The sequence below is a fragment of the Mastomys coucha genome, unplaced genomic scaffold, assembly GCF_008632895.1.
Source record: "Mastomys coucha isolate ucsf_1 unplaced genomic scaffold, UCSF_Mcou_1 pScaffold6, whole genome shotgun sequence".
In the NCBI taxonomy this organism is placed as follows: Eukaryota; Metazoa; Chordata; class Mammalia; order Rodentia; family Muridae; genus Mastomys; species Mastomys coucha.
Genome location: NW_022196912.1, coordinates 30116464 through 30132871, shown reverse-complemented (window position 1 = coordinate 30132871; position 16408 = coordinate 30116464). Strand labels below are relative to the sequence as shown.

At 40.0% G+C, this 16408-nt stretch overlaps 1 protein-coding gene and 1 long non-coding RNA gene across 8 annotated transcripts in view; one reads left to right on the top strand and one right to left on the bottom strand.

The window, feature by feature from the left end:
- The window catches only part of Tdrd15 (tudor domain containing 15), a 50256-nt gene that overhangs the window by 2175 nt on the left and 31673 nt on the right, over positions 1 to 16408 (top strand). For 2 of the 7 annotated variants that reach the window (XM_031356723.1, XM_031356724.1), the window contains 2 exons: positions 5339 to 5403; positions 5851 to 6406. The gene's annotated coding sequence lies outside the window, so the exon portion shown is untranslated. Of the gene's footprint in view, positions 1 to 2941; positions 3057 to 5338; positions 5404 to 5850; positions 6407 to 7715; positions 7865 to 8001; positions 8169 to 10941; positions 12043 to 16408 lie in introns of those variants that run through there. The other 5 variants (XR_004114413.1, XR_004114414.1, XR_004114415.1 and 2 more) reach the window with 5 other exon arrangements.
- LOC116080354 overlaps positions 1 to 16408 on the bottom strand; it is a 50949-nt gene that overhangs the window by 33735 nt on the left and 806 nt on the right. The gene's annotated exons all lie outside the window — the stretch shown is intronic.

The following is a 16408-nucleotide window of genomic DNA, read 5'->3' as shown; positions in this document are numbered from 1 at the left end:
TTTTTTTGAGAAAGACTGAGTTAAAACAAACACAAAATCAGAACAAGTCCTGGGGAGTCTGTGGATTTCACATCATGATCCAGGTACATGCTTGATATATTAATCATAATCTTTCATGACTATTTTGCCTTGTCCCTCCAGCCCAACTCCTCCCATAAAGATAGGGAGCAGGGAAGGTACATGACCTATTCAGGCCCCTGTAGGTATCCCTGAGACATTTGTTTCTTTAACATCTAATACAAACATTACTGGAGTAATAGTTTACTCTCATCCTTGTGCCCGTTCTCAGGGATATGTTGACTATATGAAGTCCATAGGACAATAGCATTTGAAAAGTGTTTTACTGGAAGTCACTACAATGAGGCCATCTCCACTTTTTTTGATGAATTCTACATAAGGCATCTAGTTTGGAGACTAGTCTCCACATTAGTGGGAGTCAGTAATAGAAGGCATTTTGTTTTACTACAAGGCCTTGAAGCAAAGTCCAGGAATGGGGTTAATCTTTGTGTTGCTTTGTCTGGGAAGGAGCCAATTGCCCCAGGGAGAACCTGAAAATGAAACACCATCCACCCAAGATGGGAAAATATTCCCGGCCATTCCTATAAACTTTGATAAGACACTGGCGATAAGCAAAAGTCACATGGATGGCAGAAAGTTTCAGTTCCTGGGAAGTTCACTGTCTAGTGAGCACATGAAATCAGAGACTTGAATATAGAAGTTGAAGGATTATGGAAGAGTACTCTCAGCCCTTCCAAAGTGGCCAAACAGGGAGAATCAGGACTGCCATTAGACAGAACAAAGTCAGTGTATTGTCAACACAGCTTGCCATAAGACATCGAAGAAAGCCAGGGAGAGCACAGTCAATATAACTTGTCTAAAGCTCACGAAGGAAGGTTTTCCAAATAAATAGAACTCATTCTAGAGATGTTCTAAGCAACTTTGCTCTCTGCCTAGCCTCTAAACATCCCTCTGTACCATAGGTAAATGGAAGAAGGGCTGGAAACAGCTTGCTGCTTCAGTTTTGTCATTTTTAATTATAGTCATGGAAGAGTAGTATGACCAGTCAGTGCATGTCTACTATAATCTGCAATGATCTAACCAGGAAAACACATTTCCATCTGTTTCTGGCACATCGTTGGGAACCTTCCCAACGCCTCTCTTCTAGTGCTTTAGAAACTCCTTAAGTTACTGTCATCTACAGGGTGTCACGGTTTCAAACCTACATAACACTGAGCAGTTTCCTGAATTGACATTTTCCACTGTATTTTCTTTTACAAGTCAGTTCTTTCTTGTTTCCAAAAAGAGTTTTGGCTTGTCTCAGGCAATTCAACACCATTTCTTTCTAGCCACTCCAATTCTTTAATTTCATGAGATACAGATGTGTGTGTGTGTGTGTGTGTGTGTGTGTATTAAAATCAGGATCTCATTGTGGACCTCTGCATGACATAAAACTCATTATGTAGACCAGGGTGGTTTTGAACTCAAAAATCAGTCCCCCATCTTCATGATAGTATTAAAGGCCTATGTCACTACAACTGACTCATAAGGACTTTTTTTTTTTTTTTTTTTTTTTTTTTGGTTTTTCAAGACAGGGTTTCTCTGTATAGCCCTGGCTGCCCTGGAACTCACTCTGTAGATCAAGCTAGCCTCAAACGCAGAAACCTGCCTGCCTCTGTCTCCCAAGTGCTGGGATTAAAGGCATGTGCCACCACTGCCTGGCTTCATCAGGACTTTTGATACTTCCTTTGGTTTACATGATGTGAGATTTTACTTCACTAAGCATTTGTCCTTGCTTTCTCCTTTCCATACTCTTGATGTCCTGAACATCTAAGATCAATCACTCTGAACCTGAGTGTTTCTTTTGATATGAGCCCTCACTTTATACCCAAAAGCCCAGAAGGATATTCATTTCTTGTAAAGCTGACCTGATCTGTTAGTGCCTTTAGAAATGCAGAATGAGCCCAGAGACTGCTGGAAGAGCTCATGATCCTAAAAGCACAGACATCTTCTAACTCTGCCCAGATTGGTTATGCTCTTTGACTAACTACCCAAAGCAATCTGAACAGCTTACTTTGTGATAGAATGAGGGTGGGTGTTAGAAATGTCTTTTCCTATTAATCTTTTTAGGCAGTGATCATGTGACCATTATTTTGAGGAAGGAGAATTTAAGAGGTGGCAAGAATCAGGTATTGCAAGAATGGGTTCTGTCAGTGTGGACTGGGGGTCACTCCAAAGGTGTCTTCATATGTATATACTGTTCTGTAATCTGTTAGAGTGAGAGGAGTTTGTTGAATTAGGACTGACCTCCAGAGTTTTCAGCCATGTTTGGACATAGGTCTGGGCCATATCAGTTATTCTGTAAAAGAGGAGGTGATGAACAATAGAAAGGTTATTTTGGAATAATGTTTTCAAAATCGACTTCCAGGGCTAGAGAATTAGATCACTACATAAAGTGTTTGTCACATGGTATGAGACTGGAGTTCAGATCCCCAACATTCATGTACAAGTCAGGCTTGTCAATATGTGCATATAATCCCAGCACTAGAATCTTATTGACTAACTCTAGCCAGAGAGTTCAATGATAGACCTTGCTTGTATTTTTTTTTTTTTTTTGATGAAGTGGAGAACAGTTGAAGATGATGCTTGACAAGAACCTCTGACACACACACACACACACACACACACACACACACACAGAGCCCACAAGCTACTTCTAGTTCAAAAATATATATCATGCACCAATTAGTATGCTTAAACATATTTTATCATTGGGTCTACTAATGTGATAGAATTTACAATCAAATATCTTAGTTTAGATATAATTCATTTAACATGTAATTTATGCAAGTAAGGTACATATTATTTTTTTTTTAGCACAGGCACAGAATTGTACAACTATCACCACCATTTAACTTTAGAATCTTTCCATTGCCTCTAGAAGAAATCCTTTATGTAATAGCTATCATCACCAACTTTCTCTCGCACCATTCACCTCAGCCTTGGGCAACCATTATACAGTTTCTGCTCCATGGAGTTTTCTATTCTGGGCACTTCAGGTAAATAGAATCAGATGGTCTTTTATGTAATTCTCTTAGTATCAGTTTAAAGTTCTTTGGGGCTGTAGAGCATATCACTAGTTTTGTTCTTTTAATTACCAAGTAGTTTTCTATTGTATGGTTATTCTACCTATCTACAGCATATTTTGCTTATCCGCTCACCAACAAAAGAACATGTGGGTCATTTCCACCTTTTGGCTATTAATAACACTGCTACTAGCATTTGAATATTACTGTTTGTGTGGACATGCTTTGGTTTCTCTTGGGGAAAAAGAAATGACATTCTGGGTTATATGCTATCTAATCTGTTTAATGTTTAATCTTCTAAGAATTGATTAAAAAAAAACCAAGTGAACAAGTCCACAGGGAAAACTTTTTATAAGAAGTTTTTACGGGCTGACATTCAGAGAAGGTCATTACTGGGACTGACACAAGACTGTCCAGACAGGTTGTTTCAACTTTGGCAACCTGGACGTCAAAGATAGTTAACAAAACTGTTTCCAAGGCAACCCTTAGAAAACAAAAGTGCAAGTAGATTTCTCTTTGGTCTCAACATCCTAAGGTTATTCTCTGAGGCAGGGAAAGGCAGGAAGATTTTTATAATCTTACACTTTAGTTTGACATACCATCTCAGAAGCACTTAAGGGGAAATTGTACAGATTGTACCGCTTACAGGAGGACTTGAGGTAAATTTGTACTGTCTAATATAATGGCCACTGGTCATATAAAACCTTAAAATTAAATTCATCAGTTTAGGGGCATCTGGTTTGTTTCCGGTTTTTCGCTATTACAAATACAGCTGCTATGAACATAGTTGAGCAAGGTATGTCAAACCATCTTTGGGGTATATGTCCAGGAGTGGTATTGCTGGGTCTTGGGGTAGAACTATTCCCAGTTTTCTGAGAAACTGCCAAATTTATTTCCAAAGTGGCTCTATAAGCTTACACTCCCACTAGCAATGGAAGAATGTTCCCCTTGCAACATCCCAGCCAGAATGTGATGTCGTTTGATCTTAGCCATTCTAAGAGGTATAACATGGAATCTCAGAGTTGTTTTGATTTGTATTTTTCTTACTGCTAAGGATATTAAACATTTTTTTTTTTACTTTTTTTTTTAATTTTTTTTTAATTTTAGATATTTTCTTTATTTACATGCGAATTTCTCCTTTCCCAGTTTCCCCTCCAAAAAACAAAAAAACAAACAAAAACAAACCCCTGTTGCCTCCCCCCTCCCCATGCCTGCCACCCCGCCCTCTCCCATTTTCTGGCCCCGGCATTCCCCTACACTGGGGCATAGAACCTTCACAGGGCCGAGGTCCTCTCCTCCCACTGATGATCGATTTTGCAATCCTCTACCATACACATGCTGCTTGAACAATCAGACCCCTCTAAGTGCTTCCTAGCCATTAGAGATTCCTCTCTTGAGAATTATCTCTTTAGCTCTGAACCTTATTTTTTAATTGGGTTATTTGGTTTGTTGATGTCTAATTTCTTGAATTCTTTATTTATTTTGGATATTAGCTTTCTGTCAGATGTAGGGTTGGTGAAAATCTTTTCTCATTCAGTAGGCTGCCTTTTTTGTCTTACTGAGTGTCCTTTGTCTTACAGTAGCTTTTCAGTTTCACAAGGCTCCATTTATTAATTGTTGATTTTAGTGCCTGAGCTGTTGGTGTTCTTATATTCAAGAAGTTGTCTCCAGTGCCAATGTATTCAAAGCTGTTCCCTACATTCTCTTCTATCAGATTTAGTGTATCTGATTTTATGTTGAGGTCCTTGCTCCAGTTTGACTTGAGTTTTGTGCAGGGTGATTGATATAGATCAATTTGCATTCTTTGACATGCAAACATCCAGTTGGACCAGCACCATTTATTGAAGATGCTATCTTTTGTTCCAATGTATGATTTTGGTTTCTTAGTCAAAAATCAAGTGTCCATATGTGTGTTTATTTCAGGGTCTTCTATTCAATTCCATTGATTAATCTGTCTGTTCCTATACCAATATCATGCAGTTTTTATTACTATTGCTCTGTAGTACATCTTGAGACGAGAGATGCTAATTCCTCTAGAAGTTCCTTTATTGTACAGGAGCTTTTTTTTTTTGCAGTCTTTTTTTTATAAATTTTGTTTTGTTTTTCTTTGTTTTTCTGTATGAAGGTGAGTATTGTTCTTTCAAGGCCTATAAAGACTTGTGTTGAAATTTTGGTGGGAATTACAAAGACAGTGTGGTACATTTACACAATGAAATACTACTCAACTATTAAAAACAATATCATGAAATTTGTAGGTAAATGGCAGAACTAGAAAAGATCATCCTGATTGTGGTAACCCGGACTTAGAAAGACAAACATGGTATGTACTTACTTATAATTGGATATTAGCCATAGGGTAACCATGCTATAATCCACAGACCCAAGGAAGCTAAGTAATAAGAAGGGTCCAAAGGAGGGTTCTTGAATCTCACTGGGAAGGGGAAATAAAATAGCCATTGTGGGTAGATGGAGGGAGGACACTGTGTAGAACACAGGGTGGAAAGGGAATAGGAGGGAACAATTATGGATGCAAAGAGGGAGAGATTGCTGGGAAAGACAACTAGGGAGCATCTCTGGGGAAAGCCACAAACCTAGGACAATGGAAACCCCCAGAAATCTATGAAGGTGACTCTAGCTAAGACTCCTAGCAATAGGGGATATGGAACCTGAAACTGCTACCTCCTGTAACCAGGCAAGACTTCCAATGGAGGGATGGGGACACCAACCCAACCACAGAAATCTTTGACCCACAATTTTTCCTTTACAGGATGTGCAGGGATCAAGAGGGAACAGAAATTGAGGGAATAGCCAACCAATGACTGACCCAACTTGAGACCCATGACATGGGAAAGAGCCCACTCCAACCTAGCATTGATACTCTGCTGTAATTGCAGACAGGAGTCTAGCATAACTGTCCTGGGAGAGGCTTCATCCAACAACTAATGGAAACACATGCAAAGACCCACAGCCTAATATTAGGTAGAACTTGAGGAATCTCGTGGAAGAGGGGGAGGAAGGATTGACGAACCCAGAGAGGTCAAGGATACCACAAGAAAACTACAGAATTAACTAACCTGGGCCTACAAGAGCTCACAGCAACTGAACCATCAACCAAAGAGTATGCATGGGATGGACCTAGGTCCCTTACACATATGTGACAGCTGTGCAGTTTGGTCTTCATGTGAGACTCCTAACAGCATGAGCAGGGGGCTATCCCTGATTCTGTTGCCTGCCTTTGGACCCTTCCTCCTAACTGGGCTGCCTTGTCTAGCCTCAGAAGAAGAAGGTGCACCACCCAGTCCTACTGCAATTTAGATGCCAAGGTAGGTTGATATCCAATGGAGGCCTCCTCTTTGAGGAGAAAAGAAGAGGAGTACGGGGGGGGGGAGGTGAGGTGAGAGGGAGAGACTGGGAGAAGAGGAGGGGAAGCTGAGAATGGGATTAAAGAAATCAGTCATATAATAATGCAAAATAAATAATTAATAAAAATTAAATTCATTAAAATAAAATGAAACAAAATTTGGTTCCCTGTAGTGCTGGTCACATTTTGAGTGCCTTGTAGCCATGTGGTGTTTGTGATACAAGTACAGGACAGAGCCGAAAAAGCCATTCCTCTTCAGTGAGCATCCTCAGGGAGCATTGTTTAATGGAAATTGCATTACTAACTGATGGCAATTTTATCCCCTAGGGGAAAAAGGCAATGCCAGGGGACATCTTACTCTGTATAACTCAAAAGAAATAAGTACTCCTGAATGGAGGCTAGGAATGCTGCTAAACATCGTGCAACACTGGGCAGGATACTTCCAGAACAATTGGTCATCTTCAACAGTCAGGAGTGCCCAGAATAAGTGATAATGTCTAAACATGGTCAGATTAATCAAAAGGTAGAAGGTGGGCTGGGGAGATGGCTCAGTTGGTAAAATGCTTACCTTACAAGCATGAGAACTTGAGTTCAAGTACCAGAACCCATAAAAAATGCTAGATAAGCTGGGGTGTGCTTGTAATGTCAGTGTTGGGGGGAGGGCAGAGATAGGTGGACCACTGGGGCTCACTATCAAGCCCTGCCTAGCATAATCAGTGAATTCCAGACCAATCAAAGAACCTGTCTCTAAGGAGGTAGATGGTATTCTTGAGGATGACACCCAAGATTGTCCCTGGCCTCCAAATGTGCTCTCTGAGCATCCAAGTCCCTTTTCCCACTTACACAGATGTAAAGCACTGATATTGACAGAATCAGTGGGTCATATTTTTAAAAATCTACATGCCTGGCTTCCACCTTGAAATATGAACATTGTGAAATATGAACAGAATTTAGGGGTCTATGTAGTTTTCTGAGTGTCTCTTAGGATCAACCAGATTAAAGAACTACTGCATTAGACTGAGCCTCAGTTCTCAGAGTAAAATCACCTGGTAAACATTAGCAGTACTCCCAGAATAAGTTAATGATTCCAAGGCCATTACATCTTCTGTTTAATTTCTGCAATTACTTCTCTCTCAATTAATGGGGTCATTAAGCACTTAAGACTTGCATTAATTTCCCTCCTCTCTCTTTCACGTCTTTCATTCTGCATAAATCTAGCTTGCAAATGATTACATCTTGTTAAATAGTGTACACTTTCTGTTTATAAACAGAACAAATGACCTAGAAAATGTTTGGCAGCTGTCTTTGTTCACTGGAGTTTAACAAAAAAATAGCCGAGCAGACAGGAGAACTTGCCCTGTAGGTGGCGTGGCAACCCATGCTACGGTCCATTCATTTGCTACCAGATAACTCAGGGCTGGTAAGTGAGACTTACTCTGAATGACTTTAAGATGCTTATTGGAAAGTCAATGTAATACTATGAACGTTAAAAGTACTTACATGGATTATGTTTGTAATTAACATGATTTTCCTTCCATCTTACTGACGCCACTGTAGTGAAGTATGAAGTGGAGATATGTCATTCTGTTATGACACTTAAAAGTACAGAGACAGAAATGAGGCACAAACCCAGACAACTGACGGAAATGAGCTGAGTGGTCTCAGAAGAGGAGGAAGGTCGGACAAAGTTTCTTCCAGATAGAGACCTGGAAATGCCCACGGAAGTAACTACATTTTAACTTTTTCCATCCAAACTCTGTTTGCTAGGGCCTGCTTTGCGCTATGCCCAGCATGCCAGCAGGAGCTGCCACCCCTCTGCTATGCGATCAATCATCCTGGAGTCTAACCAGTCAATGCATAGTTATTTACTCTCTAGCTACCTACCATGTGCAGAGAATACAGATAGACAGGCAAGACAGACAACTAGAATACAGATAGGCAAGACAGACAACTAGGCTTCAAAGTGATGTCTTAAGATGGGTGAAAGACATACTGCAGCTAATTTCCTTTTTGGTTTTCGTATCAACTTTTAAAGGCACAGACATTTCATTTGCCTGGTGAGGGTCATAGGGCATTTGCTCACTTGTAGCAATGATTAATCAGGCCATGGAATAAACAGCAGCTATTTAGTGACAGGCTGCAACTGTCTATTAGGAAGTAGTCTTTATTCTGACCTCCATTATCAGTAAGAAAAAAGGGCCCAACAATCTACAGGCACAATTCTCAGTTTATTAATGTCTCTTAAAATTTTCTGGACCAGTGAGATGGCTCATTTAGTAAAGTATTTGGCACTGCATAAGCTTGATGACCTGAGTTCAATCCCTGGAACCCACATAAAAGTTGAAGGAGAGAAATGACTTCATAGAGTTTCCCTCTGACCACCTTACCATGGTATTTATGACTCTGCTCTCTGTCTCTGTCTCCTTCTCTGTTTCCATCTCCCTTTCTCCCTCTCCCTCCTTCCCTTCCTCCCTCATTCCCTCCTTCCCTCCCTCCCCCCCCCCACACGTACACACAGTAATAATAAAAGGTTAAAAGTCTCCTGATAGAATTAATATGTGTGCCTCTTCTGTGACTAGTGTGACTGCCACTTCTGAGATTCTTTTTTTCAGGAATACAATCACTAACCAGCACTCATGTGTTAAATTTTTAATCATAGATGCCTCTCATCAATTTTCAAATTGTTATTAGAGCGTACAGATTATCCTTAAAATATGTAGTAAACCTGTCCTTTTTCAGCATCCAGTTGTAGAAGTTCTGACAAATGAAGTGTTGTGTGGCTGCCACAAGATAAAGAAGGGTCCCCTCATCCCTGAAGTCCCCTCATGTTGCTATTACTCATCAAATTGTCCTCACCTAGGGTGCTATTGCAATGGCTGACATGTTCTCTGTTCCTATTGTTCCTAACTTTCTAGACCATCTTAGGTGAAACTATGACAGGTTAGCTTTTACTTTGGCTTGTGTGTATTGTAGAGATGACATTTCTATTCCTCAGGATATTCTTTGTTTATATTTATCCCCTCCATTGCTCTCTTTCTTGGTCTCTTCTTTGTCTTTCTACACACTTGACAGTCTTTCCTGTATGTGCCTTGCTCTCTCTCCCTCTAAGATTCTGCAATTTAGAGAAAACATGGTTTCATGTAAGGGCTGCCTTACAGTTCAGAGGTTTAGTCAGTGAGGTTTAGTCTCACCATAGTGGGAAGCATAGTGGCATGCAGGCAGGGGGGTAGCTGAGAGTTCTACATCTGGATCTGCAAGCAGCAGGAAGACAGCATGACAATGGGCCTGGACTGAACATCTGAAACCTCAAAGCCCTCCCCCCAGTGACACACTTCCTCCAAAAAGGCCAAACCTCTTAAGAGTACCACTCCCTATGAGCCTCTGGGGGCCATTTTGACTCAAACCATCACTTACTTTAACTATATTTACTCCTCATAAGTTTTCCTTTCTCTTCCATCTTCCTACTATTTCCTTTCCTTTACATAATCTCATTTCTATTTTCATGTCATATATACACATGTGTGCTCATATATGATTTTGTGTATTTACATAAGATTTAGGATCCATAAATGAGAGAAACCATACAATATTTGCCTTGCTGCATCTGTTTATGTTGATTTACCTGATGATCTCTAGTTGCATCTACTTTCATGAAAATGGGATAATTCTATTCTTTGTGATTGAATGAAGCTTTATTGTAGATGTGCCACAATTTCTTTATCTAGTCTTCCATTGAAGGACAGCTACATTGATACCATAACTTGGCTAATGTGAACATGAGGTGTATATGTGCAGCTCACACTGAAGGCCTTGGCCTGTTCAGGCAAGTTAAACATTTAATAACAGAGGAAATATATAATATGCAATGCACTATAGAGAAATTCTATCTAAAAGTATAGAAAGTAAGGATTTGGCCTATAGAAAAATAAGGATCTGGTTTGGGGCTGAGGGTACCTTAGTAAGAGGACACTAGCCCAGGATATGAAAGGCCCTGGGTTCCATTGCAAGCATCATAGCATTTCTCTCTCTCTCTTTCTCTCCCTCTCTCTCTCTCCCTCTCTCTCTCTCTCCCTCCCTCTCTCTCTCTCTCTCTCTCTTTCTCTCTCTCTCTCTCTCTCTCACACACACACACAGGGGAGAGAGGCAGACAGACAGAGAGACAGAGACAGACAGAGACAGAGAAAGGCAGAGACAGAGAGAGAGACAGAGATATAGTGACAGAGAGATGGTGGTAATCAGAAAAACCAGAGAACTAGTTAAATGTACTAAAGAAAGCAATGTGATTCCAACTCAGCAGCAGAGAATTTTATTGGCACATGCAATGTGGCCATGACTTCAATCCTTGGTACTGGGGGAAAGAGTCAGTAAGTTAAATAAATTGAGACCACTCAATCCTTGACAGTTGTGGGTATAAAATCACTTCCAGGGTGTAAGGTAATGATCTGTTGCCAAAGTTGTTTTGTATCAATACTACTAAACTTTCCACATTCTTGCCAGGTGCTTATGTATATATTTCTGGCTACTCACTGGACTTCATATTTTATATTTGATCCGATTTACCTTGACATTTTTAGAAGATACAGAGAACATCATGAAAATAGCTGCTCTGCTTTGTAATCAGGAATGGGTCGATGTGTATGGGAAATGCTTCCTGCCTTTGTACATGTGCTACCTTTGCCTGGCTACTTCAAGGACTTCATCTTTGTTTTCCATCACCATCAGGCCACATAGTAATGTCTACTTTAGTACTTCTGTAATCCCTAGCAGAAGTGGGCCAACAGTATATATTATTTATTGCAATTCAATTTCCAGCTTCGAAAAGAATTCTTCTCTACAAAGATCACAATGACTTTCCAAGGAAATTAATTTAATTTTAAAAATGTTTACTTGTACTTTGTCTTATTTCCCTGCAACTCTAAATCATAGATATTCTAGGAAATGTTAACTACTCTTCAATTTCCACTTAACAAGGTTTCCAGAATGCATGAATTAAATCACCTCACTTCCTGAATACTTCCACAAAGAGGCTGGCTTGCCGTCGTCTGTGTGCTGCCCTTATGGAGAGATGACCATTTTTGTCCCATTGGAGAGATAGATATAGCTCTAAATGACATTTAAGATTGTTTCTCTTAACTGTCCGGCAGGATGTTTGAAGAAGTTTTGCTTGTAAAATGAACCAAATGACAGAGGTGTTCAGTTAGGAATCAGAAGGAAAGAGAAGAAAATCTGACAGGAGAATGCATGGATGTGAGAGTGACCTAGTGGAGGAAGAAATGGGTTGCAGAGCAAGAAGCTTTGGTCTTCTGCACCTGCTCGGGGAATTCTGATACAGCTGTATGCAACCTAAGATCTCAAGTGGCTTCTGGCAAACCAGTGAGACAGAACAAAGAACCCAAGCCTAGGGTGATGGCTGATTTGTTTCCTCTGTCTTCATGGAAAATCGCCTCTCCCCTACAGAGTCACAGGCAAGCAAATTAGAACCAACAGGATAGTGCAATCAATCTCCTATTGGACTCTTACTTATGTAACCTAACCCTTATTGGCTGAAAACTGTATTTAAGTTTTATACTAAACAATAAAATTAGATCTGCACACTGATGCTGGTCTCTGGGGTCTGAAGTCTCTGTGGGCCCAGTCTCTGCTGTCTCCCCAGCCCCCAGTTCTCATCTTGGTTCCAACAGGAGAGGAACATAAAAGGGTGTGCATAAAATATGAGAATATGTTTAGGCTTCAAGAGGTAAATGCAGATGCCAACCCACTGTACTTGCCCAGGCCATGGGCACGGTGGGACTTTGGGGATAAAGAGAAAGGCAAGATACCATGCCTCGAAGTCCATGGGGTGTTAGAAATGCCTCAGGAATTTTCTTTGAGAATTTGCAGTAGAAAATTATAGGGCAGAAAGACAGAGTGGAGCTTAGGGGTAGGGGTAAGGGTAGAAGTTGAAAATAGAGGGGTGAAGCTGGCTTTATCCATCCCATAACAGGGCATACTTATCCACTGTTGAATGTGGAAGAGTTGTGTGAACAGGAAATGGAGCTGAGCTGTGATGGATGAGTGGGCCTTAGAGAGGGGGTAGTTCAGGAGCTCATATGACAGTGGAGAAGAGGAAGTAAATATTTGGGCCAAGTCTGTCCAGAAGGGAGGACATTCTGAATGAGGACAGTGCTTTGCGGTGAGGACATATAATGAATTGGAAACTATGCTGTCCTTCAATGTACTTATTCTTTGGTTGAGATGTTAAACTGTGTCTACTTAATGTTATAGCTACATTGTACTGACTTATCGCTAACCCGCTACTTATAGTTTGATGTGGATGAGAAAAGATTGGGTATGGGAAAGGGAAATGCCAGAGCACAGGAAAAGGCAATGTGTTGGCTTCAGAGATTCTCTTCTTTCTAAACTGTACCAAGAAACAGGTACAGGTATTGGATGGTCTACCCTTCCCTGCATACCCACTGAAAAGGCAATGATGAACTTTAACTGCACCTTAAGTAGAAAAAGCATCTCCCTTTAAGTGGCAAGGTGACTTTGCCACTTCCAGTATAACAGTCACTAGCAAAGTGAGTGCTGCCTTCTGGTGGCAAGACAAAAACCTGTGTAAGACAAAAAGTGTCTTTAATTTGCCCTTTGAAAAGTCCCTATGCATGCAATTCACCTTGATCATATCCAACTCCCCTCCCCACCCAGCTCCAATTTTCCTTGGGCTTCCCTAGCATGGCTCCCTCCCAGCTTCATCATGTTCTTTTATTTTAAACAAATGTTATTGAATCCAATTAAGATTGCCTGTATGTCCATGTACTGGGGCATAGCAATCTACCAATAGGTACACATTCCCTGAAAAAACATTACCACAGCTTCTGAAATTCCCAGCAAGGCACAACTGTGTCACCCAGAAGACAGTATTTCACACAATTGCTCCTCATTCTCTTTTATTTTTTTCTGCCTGTCCTCTATGATGTCTAAATATAAGAGAATGTCTTATTATTGCTATTACTTCTTTGAGAATTTTATACAATGTATTTTGCTCATATCCAACTACTGTCCCCCTAACCATCCAGCTTTGTGTTCTCATTTATTGAGAAAAAACAAACATGAAGTCCCATTTCTGTTTATATACTTCTGGTAGGTGGGCATCCATGGGAGTGTGGTTGATCTATGAGGGACCGCACACTTAAAATAAAATTGACTCTCCCTCTCCTGGCAGCTCTCAGTTGCCAATAGAGCTCAATCTATGGGTATGAATTTGTATCTACCTCCTCGATGGGATTTTGTCTGGTTTGAACTTGTGTGGCTTTTGTGTAACAACTGCTGTGGGTTCATATGAGCACAGACCCTACTGTGTCTGAAAAGCACCATTTCTTTGTAGTTACCCACTGCCTCTGGCTCTCCCAATTTTTCTGCTTACTTTAAAAAAACAGCCATCAATTAATTCAGTTAGGTCTAAAGGTGGGTAGAAGTCACATATAACCATAAGCTGTTGGAACATGAGAGGTAGAGGAAATACATTCGGAGCATGTAACAATTTGGGTGTGTAGCAGTTAGATAATTTTTTAAGTTGGGAAACAACAAAATAAAATTAATGTTTCAATGACAGGCTCTGAGAAGAGCTGTATTGACTGCTTGTTTCTCATTGGGTAGTGAGATGAAGAAATTTACCTACTACCAAAACTTTGTGTGCTAAGGAAATTATCCCCCTGAGAAGAAGGTGGGTAACACACAGCAGTCAGATGCTCTGTGTTATAGATTCAGTTTAGCAAATCAGGCTTATATTTATTTTTACTTTTATAAAACATTGCTCCCTGGGGAAAATGGAGGAAAAGAGAGAGGAGAAGACCTGCAAACCCAAGGAATACCTGTGGTCGTCACCAAACTGTCCATCAACTGGTATTTACCACAGTTGCTTCCCTGCTTTGTGCCTGGGTAAACCAGAACTCCCAGAACTACAAATAGAACCTATGCATGAATGCATTTGCCTTTTCAATCACTCATTTAGATTCACAGAGGATAGATGATGTGCTTGGCATTGTTTCCATAAGTCTTGTTGCTAGAAAAACAAACGTAAATTAATAACATTAATAATTATGTCCTTACTTGTTATCACAGGTGAGAGACACTGTTAAGGTGAGAAAGCATGATTAAATTTAGTGATCCTTAAATTCTTATATCTCTAATGATTGATTGATGGGTCACACAAATACTTGTATATTTTTATAAGTACTAAGATTAGACTACTTGCCTTGAAAAATAATTTTATACTTATGTATTAGCATTATCTATTTTCTTAATTCCTGAACAGCTTGACAAGAATCCTCATAAAAATTACCAAATTGCCTGTTTTATCCTTTTTACAAGTGCCTTATATAAAGATAGATTCAAAAATATACTATTATCTTCCATATGCTTTTCCCAGCCCTTTTTATTTCAGTGATATATGACATCACACAGTATATTGCATTCATCTGCAACATAAAGTTAGAGAACTTTTAGCAGGTAGTCACTGGCAACAATCAGATCTTGGGTATCATCTATTTATATACTTTATTTTGTACTGTTCATTTATACACGATCATCAATTTGGGGTATATAGCCTATATAAGATCAGGTACTCCTGCTCTTAAATCCTTTGCCTACATTCTTTGGTTTTCTATAATAGAGTTATCCCTCAGGCATATTGTATTGGTTCTAAAAACCATCAAAGAGATGGATGACGACAGCATCTTTACTTTTACTAGAGTTGCCAGAGAAAACAAGAATTCTCAGTTAAATTTGTATCTCAGGAAAATAGCCCACAGTGTTTTAATAGTGTATTTGTACTAAATTATTGTCTGTTTATCTGACATTCAAATTTAATTGTGCCCTGTATTTTTACTTGCTAAATTTGGTAACTCTCCTCTTGCTTGGCTGTATAGAATATGTATTAACAACTCAACATGTGCCAGGGTATGTTGTTTCTAATGCTGTGTTTGCCTCTTACAGAATACAAACAACATAGTGTAAGTCACAAGAATTTTTGCTGATGTGAATATTTGGAATAACTGTCTATTTGGTGTCTAAGGGAAATTTATACTCTGGGGATATGAACAATAATACTCAGAGATAGCAGAAACATATTTTAATTTTGTGAACTGTAGACGGGCAATGCAGGAAGGAAAGGAAAACATGAGACCTGACCAAGTGTTTCTGGCCTGCAGTTGCCTTGGTTCCTTAGGTAGACTATTATCATTAAAGAGTACACACAAAATGCCAGAATCTAGGGACTGAGTCCTTTAAAATTATTCTGATTCCCCTTGGGTGTTGCACTTTACCCAGACTCAGAAGTCTTTTTTTTGGCAGAGACAGCCTTTATATTGGCATTTGAAGTATGAGTCTAAATCTGTCGAAGTTTTGGGGATGCATTGCTCATAAGATCTTCCCAGAGACTCTTTCCAGCAGATTTCAATAAGGAAAGCATGATAAAGTAGGAGATTGTAGAATGTGCAAGCCCATGTAGTACTTATGACAAAGCTAAAGACATTGGTTTTAAAATATTAAAATTTAGCTTTGTCTAGAAGTGCTTGCTGACTAATAGCCTGAGATAGCTGTCTCCTGAGAGCCTCTGCCAGAGCCTGATAAATACAGAAGTGAATGCTCGCAGCCAACCATTACATTGAATACCTTCCTCAACAGAGGAGTTAAAGGACTGAAGGAGCTGAAGGGCTTTGCAACCCTATAGGAAGAACAATAATACCAACCAACCATACCTCCCCAGAGCTTCCAGGGACTAAACCACCAACCAAAGAGTACATATGGTAGGACTCATGGCTCCAGCCGCATATGTAGCAGAAGATGGGCTTGTCCGACCTCAGTGGGAGGAGAGGCCCTTGGTCCTGTGAAGGCTTTATGTCCCAGTGTAGGGGAACATAGAGGGCATGGAGGCTGGAGTGTGTGTGTGTGTGTGTGTGTGTGTGTGTGTGTGTGTGTGTGT